Raw genomic sequence first — 11,540 nt, forward strand, 5'->3', positions numbered from 1 at the left:
TTTTAAATGGCTTCTAGTTCTTTTTTTTTTTTTTGCATTTTCTGACTATATCTTGGCTAATTGAATTTAGATAAAAAAATAAATGGCTTCTAATTCTGAAATAATTTTAGGCTCACATAGAAGTTGCAAAAACAGTACAGAGATTCCCTGTACCCTATCCTTAGCTTCCTCAAATATAACACCATACAGAACTATAGCACAATTATCAAAGCCAGGACATTTACACTGGTACAATAATTTTAACTAATTTGCACTTATTATTGAATTTCACTAGATTTATATGCACTTTTGGGGGGAATGCAGCTCTGTAAAAGTTTATACACTTAGAGATTAGTGTAACCATTACCACAGTCAGAATACAGAACTATCCCATCATCCCAAGGAAATGCCGTGGTGCTACTCCATTATATTCTCATACAACCCTAACCCTAGAAATCATTGATCCATCACTATAATTTTGCCATTTTAAGAATGTTAAATAAATGCATTTGTATAGTATGTAAACTTTTGAATTGGCCTTTTTCACTCAACGTAATGCTCTTGACACCCACCCAGGTTGTTGTATATAAGAGTGATTCTGTTTTTCTTTTATTGCTGAGTCCATTGTATGGATAAATCACAGCTTGCTTAACTACAAAAACATTGCATAACATTTGAGTTGGTTTCATAATTTTTGACTATTATAAATAAAGCTGTCATGAATATTTGTATACAGAATTTTATGTGAATATAAAAGTTTGTTTCTTTTTTGTAGGGCATGGTTCAACAAACTATGACCTGCAGGATAAATCCGTGCTTCAGCATTTTTTTTTTCTGTAAAACCCATACTCAATTATCTATAATAAAAAAGAATGACAATGCCAAGCATTGGAGAGAGTTAGGAGAAACGAAAACTCTCATACAGTAATAAGAATGTAAAATGGGACTACTTGGGAATCCATCTGACATTTTCTTGAAGAAATATATATTTACCATGTGATTTACCAATTCTACTTATAGATATTTACCCACTTTAAATGAAAACATATGTTCACATGAATGTAAAAATGATTTTTACATTTTTAAAGGGTTGGAAAATGATGAATATGTGATAGACATGGTATTTGGCTCCCAGATCTGAAAATATTTAGTATCTGGTGCTTTACAGAAAAATTTGCCAGCTTCTGCTCTGGAATAAACACCCAAGAATGGGTTGCTGGATTATGTGGCAAGAGCATATATGACTTTCTAATAAACAACTAAACTGTTTTGCAGAGTGGCTGTTAAATTTTGCATTTTCAACAACAATGTTTCAGGGATCCAGTTGCTCCATATCCTCATCAACACTTAGAATTGTTATTACAGAAATTCTAATAGGGATATAGTAGTGTGTCATTGAGCATGCAATCTGCGTTTCTCTGGTGCCCAATGGTGTCCATCATATTTTCATGTATTTCTTTGCTATCCATATGTCTTTTTTGGTGAAATGTCTGTTCAAGTATTTTGCCCATTTTCTAATTGAATTATATATTTTCTTACTGTTGCAATTACATATTTCGTTATGTAATCTGGATATAATTTCTTTGTTGATTATATAATTTGCAGTATTTTCTCCCAGTCTGTGGCTTGTTCTTTCTTTCTGTTAAACTATTTTTTGTGCAATATTTATTTTAATTTTGATGAAGTTCTATTTGTTGATATTTTCTTTTATGTATTTTGCTTTTGGTGTCGTGTCTAATAACTCTTCATCAAACTCTAGCTAGTGAAGATATTTTTAATATTTTTTCCTAAAAGATTAATAGTTTTACATTTTACACTTAGATCTAAGATCTAATTTGAGTTGATTTTTACATAAAGTATGAAGCTTTCATTGAAGATAAACTAAGTTTTAAAATTGGGTGATGTAATTTCTCTAATTCTTTTTTTCAAAAATGTTTTAGGTATTTGAATCCCTTTGCCATTCATATTTTAGGAAGCATTTATTACTTTCAACAAAAATGTCACTGGAACTTTGATAGGCATTACAATGGATCTACATATCTATTTGGAGACAAGTACATATTAAGAGGATGGAATGTGCCAATCTCCACATATAGTGTTTTGCTCCATTTTTAATGCCAATTTAAATTTTTCAAAGCAGTGCTTTTTAATTTTTTAAATGTGTAGGTCTTTTACTTTTGTTATATTTATCTTAATATTTTTGTTATATTTTAAAGATAATCTACTTTTTGGATTTTTGTTGATAGGATGTTGAATAAAATTAACATTTTTGAATATTGATTGTGTTATCTTGTGACCTTGCTAAGATTGCTTATTAGTTTTAGTAGTGGTTTTCTAGATTCCTTAGGATATTTTTGCATATGAAATTATTTCATCAGTGGATAAAGGCATTTTACTTGTTTCCAATCTGGGTGCTATTTAATTAGCATTTGCACTGGCTAGAATCTCTAGGAAAATCTTCGACTAGAGATGATGAAAACAGACATCCTTGCTGTGCTCCAGATCTTAGGGAGAAAACATTTAGTCAATCACTATTAGGTATTAAAGTAACTGTAGCTTTTTTTATAAACACCTTTATCAGGAAGAGAATGTTTCCTCTCTTTCTAGTTTGTTGAGAGTTTTCAACATGAATAGACGCTGATTTCTGTAACATATTTTCCTGAATCTACTGAGATGAACATATCTTTTTGTCTTTTATAAATTTAATGTACAGTATTTGTGTTTCTGATATTTTATCAACCTTGCATTTCTGGGATAAACCCTACTTGGTCATGATGTAGAATTCTTTTTATTTATTTATTTATTTATTTATTTATTTATTTAGTAGTTGTCCTAGGTATTAAAATATGCATATTATATCTTATTACATTCTACTTCAAGTTAATATTCTGATAAAATATAGCTACTTTGTTGTTATAAGCTCCTTTTTTTCTCCTTTCTACTATTTTACCATATACTTCATTTATATGCTACAAAGCCAAGTAGAATTTTATAAATATATATATTTTTAAGGAAATTAAGAAAAAATGAGAATAGTATAGTATATAAACGCCTTATATATTTATCTACACATACAACATGTCTAGTGTTCTCCATTCCCTCCTATTGATCCTGCTTACTGTTATAATTTTCTTTTAACCTAAAGGTTTTCCTTTAATATTATACGACAGTTTTGATAAGTAAAAAATTGCCCAGTTTTCACTCTTCTAAGAATGCTTTTATTTCCCCTGCCTTTGGAATGTTATTATTGATGATGGGTGTAGAACTCCTAGCTAACGGGGAATTGTCCCCCAGCATTTTGTATGCCATTCCAGTATCTCTGGCTTTCATTACTTTAATGAGAATTGTGCCATTAATTACATTGTTGTTCATGTTTTACATGATGACGCATTTTTTTTGCTGTTTTCAAGATTTTTCTCTTCAATTTGGTTTTAGCTTTTTGATTCTTATGATTTAAGTGTAAATATCTTTGTCTTAATTTGGGACTTGTTAAGCTTTGTGGACATATAAATCAATGTTTTTAAACAAATTTGGGAATGTTTTGGCCATATTTTTTCAAATATTTATCTTGAAACTTTCTCTTCTTCCATTTTTTTTAAAGATTTTTATTTATTTGACAGAGATAGAGACAGACAGCGAGAGAGAGAGGGAACACAAGCAGGGGGAGTTGGAGGGGAAGAAGCAGGCTCCCAGTGGATGAGCCTGATGTGGGGCTCGATCCCAGAATGCCAGGATCACGCCCTGAGCTGAAGGCAGACGCTTAATGACTGAGCCACCCAGGTGCCCCTCTCTTCTTCCATTTCTACTGGTACTTGATTACACATAAATTAGTATACTTGATATTGTCCCACACATCCCTGTCGCTATGTTCATTTTTATTTAATATCTCTTTATCCCTATACTTTGGACTAGGTAATTTCTTTTTGACTGTCTTCAAGTTGACTGATACTTCCTCCTGCTTTTGGAAATCTGTTGAGCTCATTCAGTAAGTTTGTCATATTGGTTTTTATAACCTTTTAACCTTTTTTCTCACAATTTTGGTGTGGTACTTTGCCCTGAGAATTTAGTTCTTGTAATGACACTTTACAGTTTGTGAGCATTTTTATTATTGTGAGAATATCATTTGCTCTTAACAATAACTTAGTGAGATAAACAGGAGATAGGTTCGCATACGCTAATTGTGACTAAGTTTCCTGTCTCACATGAGTTTAGAAAGGATATGTGAGGTCATACAAGGTCATACACACATTTCTCTCTTCAGGACTCTAGCTGCCAACTCAGATGATGCTAAATGACCCTGAGCAAACTAGGTAAGAGATTTTTGTCTACTGAATTACCTAATGAAAAATCACTACATGATGCATCCACCAACACCCTCCCCATAGACATTCTATTTGACTGATATCAGGAGACCTCAACCCTTCTGATGAGGCTGTCTTTATAGGAAAAGCATTGTGATACAAGGCTAGGGACAAGGAGATAGAAATAGTTTGATACATGGCTTTTCTTATTTTTTTTAATTTTTTTTAAGATTTTATTTATTCATTTGACAGAGAGAGAGACAGCCAGTGAGAGAGGGAACACAAGCAGGAGGAGTGGGAGAGAAAGAAGCAGGCTCCCAGCGGAAGAGGCTGACGTGGGGCTCGATCCCAGAACTCCAGGATTACGCCCTGAGCCAAAGGCAGATGCTTAATGGCTGAGCCACCCAGGCGCCCCGATACGTGACTTTTAAGGACAAACTTTGGTTTGTTTGAACCAAATGAATTAGATTCAAATTAATGATTTTATATCTAGAAGTTAACAATCCCATATGGACTGCTTCTTCTATCCTACCCTTTTCTATTTGGATAAAATATTTCTTTATGTAAAGGAAACATTGAGCTTTATTTTTTCTCTCCTGTTATTATTCTTACTTTTCTAACTTATAAAGTATGTTTCCAGGAGTTACATGGGAATTAAATGATAGCAGAACCTTGATAAGATTACAGACCTCTACTATTTAAGAATAATAATTAAGACTCCTGATGGATCCTGGAAACAGTGCTGGCTGGATGCTGTTGAGTGTACTGCAGGAATTTAATCTCTTGCTCTAAAACTAAGAAAACTGCTATTTCACTTCCAAGATAGAGAATAATGAGATATTTGAGCCAGTAAGGGTCTGAGAGATTATCCTATCTAACATCTTTATTTCACAGATAAGGAAACTGAGACTTGAAAAGGCTAAGTATCTGGCTTAAAGTTTACAAGAACTAGAAGTTCAACTAGATCTCCGGAATAAATTATTGAATATTTACGATGTATTAGGTGTTGTACTAGGCACTAAGGTTTATAGAATTGAATATGGAACTGAATTCTGTCACTTGAAGCTCAAGTTCTGGGCGAGGAAAAAATATAAAGATATGTTTACAATACTCTGTATCATGTGCTCTAAAATACTGGAGTCAAAAAGACAAATTTGAACTCAATTCTAATTCTTTTTTTTTTTAAAGATTTTATTTATTTATTTGACAGAGAGAGACAGCCAGCAAGAGAGGGAACACAAGCAGGGGGAGTCGGAGAGGAAGAAGCAGGCTCCTAGCGGAGGAGCCTGATGTGGGGCACGATCCCAGAACACCAGGATCACGCCCTGAGCCAAAGGCAGACGCTTAACGCCTACGCCACCCAGGCACCCCTCAATTCTAATTCTTACTAGCTTTGCCACTGTAAGATTGTGACAAGTCACTTACCTCTAATACTCATTTCCTCATCTGTTATATAAGGGTAATATTACTAATATTAGAGTTATTATGTTGCTGCATGTAGTAATTCAGTTAAAAATTCTTTAAAAACTGTAAAATTTAGTAAACTGTAAAGGATTTTTTCTATTGTACTTATTACTAAAATGCACACACACACACTCAATCATAACTATACTGCTTTATCTGTACCCTACCCAACTGTAAGAGCAGGTATATGTAGAAAGTGATGCTATCCAATTTTCATATTTTTCTTTACCACATTTGGATGGCTGTATTCAAAGGTTAATTAACAAAATGCACTCAGTATTAGAAGGGATCTTTTGCAAAAGTTCTTTCCTCTTAAATAAATTAATAGAGAAATAGCTAATTCTCCTTTATTGAAAATCTGCCTTTTATTTGCTCAGCTTAATTAAATCTCAACATATTTGTGTGTGCTTTCTAAAGAATGATTATTAACAATTAGTAGGTTTTTTTAAAAAAGAAAAATTCTTGTAGAAATAAGGGAATGTGTCAAGTCATGTGGCAGTCTGATGAATCTCCATTTAATCTCTCCAGGGCAGGATTCAGATGTAACCATGGCGACAAGAAAGTTTTGGCTGTAACTTGACTTCAGAAAATGACAAAACTTAGCAAAAATAGGAGCCTATGCAAGTCAAGGTGTGAAAAGAAAAAGGAACTATAGGACAAATGTAAGGAATGGTTAAGGAAACAGAGTATGTCATGATTTATAATGCAGTGGCTTTTATTGTGTGCCCATTATACAGACATATTATACAATAATAGATTCAATTGTTCTCTGATATGATTTGCAGATATGCTGCAGAACTAGAGGAAGAACTTTCATTAAGGGGGCAAGGGCAAGGATCTATTTTGTCTAAGGATTTCCATAGACTATCTCATCTGAGATTAGAAGCTGGGAATCATCATCCCAGTTTACATATGAGAAAACTAAGCCTCAAAGATGTTCATAGTTTGTCTACAGTCACAGAACTCATTTGTAACTCTGGGATTCAGGTTTAAATTTGTCCAAATCTAGGATCTTCTACTACCTACATTTATTTCCTTATGCTAGACAAGATGATAAACCTAATTTATAAGAATAGATGATTCACTTAATTAGTGTTTTAAGTGAACACATGGTGTTTATGATTAAAATCAGTATTTCCAAGGATGACTGTGTTTCTTCCAGTAAACGGCTTGGTCACTTCTTGGCAAGTGTTATTATTCTTCAGCAAATACAATTCAATACAACCAACATTTTTATGAAAAGTAAGGTCTAACCGATATAGACAAGATCATCTTTCAGAAACAGATGAGGCATTTTAAGGACTTTAAGATATGATTTTTATGAAAATAAAATAAATGTAGTGTTTTTTCTCTTGACTTATAGAAAAAATAAGGAATTCTACTAGCTTTCATTATATATACTACTTGACTTCATAAAGAGACCGAATTATGGCATCATCAGAAATACCTTAACTTAAGCGTTAAATACCTTACCTTAAGCCAACCTTGGGATTCTCACTCATTCGTAGAAAAACCTTGATATGTCACAAGAAAACCATTGAACTCAGAATCAGAATGCCAGGTGCTATCACGATTTGTGCTACTTCTAGTAATTATTCTTGCAAGAAAATTGTGTTTTTCTCCTGTTTCTGAATCTCATTGTCTCATCTACAAACTGAGGGACTAGAATGCCATTATTTCTGAAATGTTTCTTGGCTTTGATATTTTAAGATGGGAGAATAACTTCAGTGAAAGATAGTGATTTGCGTACATTCATGCAAAAACTAAGCTTTTCCTATGGCATGCTTATGCATATTAAAAAAGATGACATACATGATATAAATTAAAAACAAAACAAACAACAAGAAAAACAAAATCTTCCAACAGGTCAGATTTAGAGTTCAGTGGAGACTGGGGGACATTACAATGTAGAATTAGGCCAAAGGTTACAAGTATATAATTATGGTTATATCTATATTATTTGCTAACTATAGCTAGGCTTCACAATCTTTTAAATCTTCAGATGGACTTGATAGCTAGTGTGTGTATGGTGTGTGTGCATGTTGATTTACATCATTATTATGGCTGCACTACTAACTAACAAGGAGGAAAAACTAGGTCAAATTTAGTTCTTTCAAATTTAACAGTAATAGTATATAGTCTCAATTTAATTTAGTCCTCACCTTAATTTGGTTTATTTATTTTTAATGCTTTTTGGGCAGGTTCTGCAGTAAGACCAGATCTCTGCCCCCAGCCACTGCTGTGGCTGCAGTCTGACCTGTGTGTGTGGTTATCTTTCCCTCTCCCTAGGGCAGGAGTCATGTTGGAGTGGTGCTGGCCCCTGTCTAGGCTGCTTGCAAACTGCTAGGCTGGTGGCACTGCTTCGGATGGGCTGTGACCAAGAGCATATTAGAAGGGGGAGATCTGCCAAAGCATGGTGGGGAGGGCAAAATGCATGGTATAGGCAAGTTAGTGTTTGCTCCATGCTCATTCTTACAGGTGACCCTCTGTTTATGTTGGGGAGTGGGGAGGAAATGGTGCCCACCAGCTCCTTTGTTCCTGGAAGTCTCCCAAGTATTCCTGCCCTTCCAGCACATGCTTTGAGATTAGTATAAACATATATCCCTCTTTAATGCCCTAGACATTTTTCAAATTGCTGCTCCTATGCTGTATCTCTCTGGGCTGTTTTTGTGCTCTGTAAGGGTAGGGCCTCAGTTTCTTCTCACCCTCCTGGCTTCTCCAGAGCTGAGCTTGCTTATTTTAAAACTTAAGTCTTGGGGGCGCCTGGGTGGTTCAGTCGTTAAGCATCTGCCTTCGGCTCAGGGCATGATCCCGGAGATCTGGGATTGAGCCCCACATCAGGCTCCTCCACTGGGAGCCTGCTTCTTCCTCTCCCACTCCCCCTGCTTGCGTTCCCTCTTTAGCTGGCTGTCTCTCTCTCTGTCAAATAAATAAATAAAATCTTTAAAAAAAATAAAAAATAAACTATTTTTTAAGTCCTGTTGGTTGTAAGAACTCACAAAAAAGCCCCTCTGGTTTTCTTTCTTTTTTAAAAAAAAAAATATTTATTTATTTGTCAGAGACAGAGAGAGAGAGACCACAAGCAGGGGGAGCAACAGGCAGAGCAGGCAGAGGGAGAAGCAGACTCCCTGCTGAGCAAGGGGCCTGATATAGAACTTGAACCCAGGACCCTGGGATCATGACCTGAGCCAAAGGGAGATGCTAGACCAATTGAGCCACCCAGGTGTCCCCCCTCTGGTTTTCAAAGCCAAATGTTATGGGGCTATATCTTCCCCATGTGGGATCCCAGTGTATAGATCTGTTTCTTTCCCCTCTTCATGCTTGTGACATCCCTCCCTCCCATGGACAGTCCTGTGGGTCCATTTAGTTCCCAACGGTGCCTCTGCTCTTCCTACCCTCTTCGATGTGGCCTCTTTTTTACATTTAGTTGTGGAGTTTGTTCTGCCAGTCTTTGGGTCACTTTCTAGGTTATTTACACAGATATGAGTGATATCTAGTTGATCCATGGGATGAGGTGAGCTTAGGGTCCTCCTACTCTGCCATCTTCCCCAGAAGTCAAGCATTATTTGTATTAATGAGAAACGAAAACCTGAATTTGCAATGGCTGGAGAACTTAAAGTAAATGATTGCATAACCAATTATGGAACCATGAAAAATATATAAAACTGTATTTAATGACTCTTATCTTACTTAAAAATGAACATGCATATAATTAAAAAGATGATACAAAATCACTAATAATCTCATAATCTTAATTTTCTTCTTATTTTCTATAGTTACTAATTTTCTGTAATGGATATATAAATATAATTTTTAATATAGGGAATTTTTTAAAAAAATTTTGAAACATGTATCTGGTTTGCAAGTGGTCAGTGAATATAAAGAATATTTTAAGAGGTTGTGTATTAATGTAACTCTTTACTTTTAATGTTAGTTAATGCTAATTCAAATATCACCTCAGGAAAAAGAAAATAATATTTAACATCCGAATGAAAGAAATTACATGAAGTATCTGTCTTTAACTCAATTTCTTTATATTTAAAACACCCTTTGTACCTCTTACCAGGGATATTGCAGCAAGATGTCTTCCTATGTAGAATGCTTTGAATGATTTGGAAGGAAGTCCCTCACAGATAGCCAAAAATGAAGTCCACGCAGAAGTCTCCTGCTCAGGAGGTCAGAGACAATGCAGTTCCTCAGAAACTCAGCACAGTCCACATACTTGTTGACTAATTGTCTATGAGTTGTAGAGGTTGCGTCTGCTGTTATTTCTATGTCATTAAATGCTTCTACTTGACTCAAGTACAGTTAGGAAGATGTGCCCTTCTGCTGCCCCAAAGCTAAGATGAATGCTCCCTCTGTGCGGGGGGGGGGGAGTCCATGAAAATATGAGTAAAGGATTTTGTAGAATAAAGCAAATATTTTCTAAGCAGTTAATTTTGGTGCTTAGAATGAGGGGCTCACTGTTGTCTAAAACTATAATGATGTATACATTCAGTAAACAGGTAAAATAACAGCTAGAGTGCCCTTATTTTCTTGAGACTACAAAACAAAGAGCCCATGAGAAAATATCAAGATATCTAAAATTTGCCATTGAAATTCCAGGAGAAGAAGAGAAAAATATAGTGAAGAAAAAGTACTGGAGGAAACAGTGACTAAAACTATGTCACATTTGTTGAAGGACATGAATTCACAGATTCAAAAATGTCATCAAAACCAAAACAGATAAACTCAGGGAAAATCATGCCAAGGCAAACTATAACCACACTGCTGAAAACCTCAGAAACAGAAGTCTTGAAAGCAATCAGAGAAAAGCGACCCATTATATACAGGGAAACAAATTGAATTACTGCAGATTTCTAAGAATTCATAAAAGACAAGACATTGAACATTACTTAAAGTGTCCAAAGAAAAGAATTGTCAACCCAGAAATCTATATCAAGCAAAAATGTTCCTTAGGAGTAGTGGAGAAATAAAGAGATCCTCATATGAAGAAAAAAAAATACATTTCATCACCAATAGACTATCAGAGAAAGAAATTGTAAATTATGTTCTTTATAGTGAATAAAATAACATCAGAAATAAACTTCATACTGGGAAAATAAAGAGCAACAAATAATTAAATATCTAAGTAAATATGGCAGATTATTTTTCCTTCATTTATTTTATTAAAACTGAGTAAGATTGCTTAAAGCAAAAATATAACATTGTCTTGTGGGGATTTTAAGAAATGTAGGTGTAATATATATAACAATTGTACCATAAAGTGGAAAGGGATATAACATTTGTAAAACCTCTCTATTTTACTTGGAGTGGTAAAATATTAACTCTAAGTAGATTATGAAAGATTAGATATGTGTATTTTAGTCCCTGGAGAAAGCACTATAAAAAATAAAAAAGATATACCCCCAAAGTCAACAGATAAATTAAAATGGAACACAGAAATATATTCACATAAACCAAAACAAGGCAGGAAAGTGGGAACAGAACAAGAAACTGACTAGAAAAACACACAATAAATAATAAAATGGTCAACCTAAATCTGAGCATATTAATTATTAAAGTACATGGAAACAGTCTAGGTTTCAAATTCCTGGTAAGATGTAAGCACGCTCTTCCTTGCCTCTCCCGTTGAATATAGCTATAAATCTTAGGGGGAAAAATGCATGCAGCAGCCATTTGAAAAAAAAACAAACACACAAAAACCTCTGAAAAGCACATAGTAACAGGCAGATAGGGAAAGACATGAATTTATAATACCACCTAATCAGCAGTGAGTCTACCACTTTTTTTTTT

This window comes from Ursus maritimus, unplaced genomic scaffold (genome assembly GCF_017311325.1).
Source record: "Ursus maritimus isolate PB19 unplaced genomic scaffold, ASM1731132v1 scaffold_16, whole genome shotgun sequence".
NCBI lineage: Eukaryota > Metazoa > Chordata > Mammalia > Carnivora > Ursidae > Ursus > Ursus maritimus.